Below are 1,249 nucleotides of genomic sequence, written 5' to 3' on the forward strand. Positions count from 1 at the left end.
AAAAAAAAAAAAAAAAAAAAGGCTTCTTAGCGTCAGACTTTTAGGAAGTGAGTATACAGACCATTTTGTATGATCTTCAGAGCTACCACACTGTCTGCAGGGCTGGTTTTAACCTAGATTTCTGATTGTTGGAATAGCAAGAAACAGTGGCACACTCCCATGAACGGCTGACATGTAAACACAATAGGGGCCTTCTTTAAATTTAGGGGTATTCCAAGATAGGAAGTTTAATATTCAGTGAGGTCAATGAATAGGACTAATGTATAGCTTCATTATTAAGTAAAATAAAACTTTGGTTTATGAAAACAATTTTAAGAATTGTGCTTTTATTATATTTTAATGTAATCCTCTAACATTCTCCCAGAGGGCAATAAAATTTATAAAGCCAGCTGGATATAAAAATAATAGAATCTAAGCAGTTCAAGTTCTAATCATTGTAAAGCCTGACTAGCCACATTTTTAAAAAAACTTTTATATAATGGTACATAAGATACTAATGATATAATTTACAATGTGAAATAGGAAGAAAAGGGCTAAAGGTATACGGGAAGTGGGAAGGATAGGGGACAGGAAATAAGGAAAAGAAAAAATATGAGAAAATGAAAATAAAGTATTTGCAAATAGGGAAGTGGGGTGAAGGGAGGACAGGGACAAGGAGAAAAAATGAGAACCAAGACTTGTCAAGAAAAGGTACAAGATCCTAATGATGAACGTAACTCTACTGTATACTTTAAAAGGACCAATAAACTCAATGAGAGAAAAAAAAAACTTTTATGCTAACAAAATTTTTAAAAATTTTTCCTGCAACTTCCTTGCTGGAGCCTATGAATCAATGTTTAGTTTCATGCTTCCTAACCCTATTTTAAACACCACGGAGCATACCTAAAAGCCTTAAAAAAGCTAACCATCCCTCAGAGCACATTTATAAGGTCAGGTTCACAGAATCAGAAATGCGCAGGTCACTGTAACCACCATTCCTCCCCTACATTTCCCACTTCCTTTAGAACCCTACCACGTCTTTCTAAATTTGGATACATGACTTCCCTCAAAAGCCTACTCCAGATAAGATTGTAACGCTCTCTTTTCTATTCTCCCACAGCTCTATCAGGTTCACAATCAGAAATGCGCAGGTCACTGTAACCACCATTCCTCCCCTACATTTCCCACTTCCTTTAGAACCCTACCACGTCTTTCTAAATTTGGATACATGACTTCCCTCAAAAGCCTACTCCAGATAAGATTGTGTCAC

At 35.9% G+C, this 1,249-nt stretch overlaps 1 protein-coding gene across 1 annotated transcript in view; it reads right to left on the reverse strand.

The window, feature by feature from the left end:
- Ccdc50 (coiled-coil domain containing 50) overlaps nt 1-1,249 on the reverse strand; it is a 39,727-nt gene that overhangs the window by 13,376 nt on the left and 25,102 nt on the right. The gene's annotated exons all lie outside the window — the stretch shown is intronic.

This window comes from Fukomys damarensis, unplaced genomic scaffold (genome assembly GCF_012274545.1).
Source record: "Fukomys damarensis isolate Sample0158 unplaced genomic scaffold, DMR_v1.0_HiC HiC_scaffold_12, whole genome shotgun sequence".
NCBI classification, from domain to species: domain Eukaryota; kingdom Metazoa; phylum Chordata; class Mammalia; order Rodentia; family Bathyergidae; genus Fukomys; species Fukomys damarensis.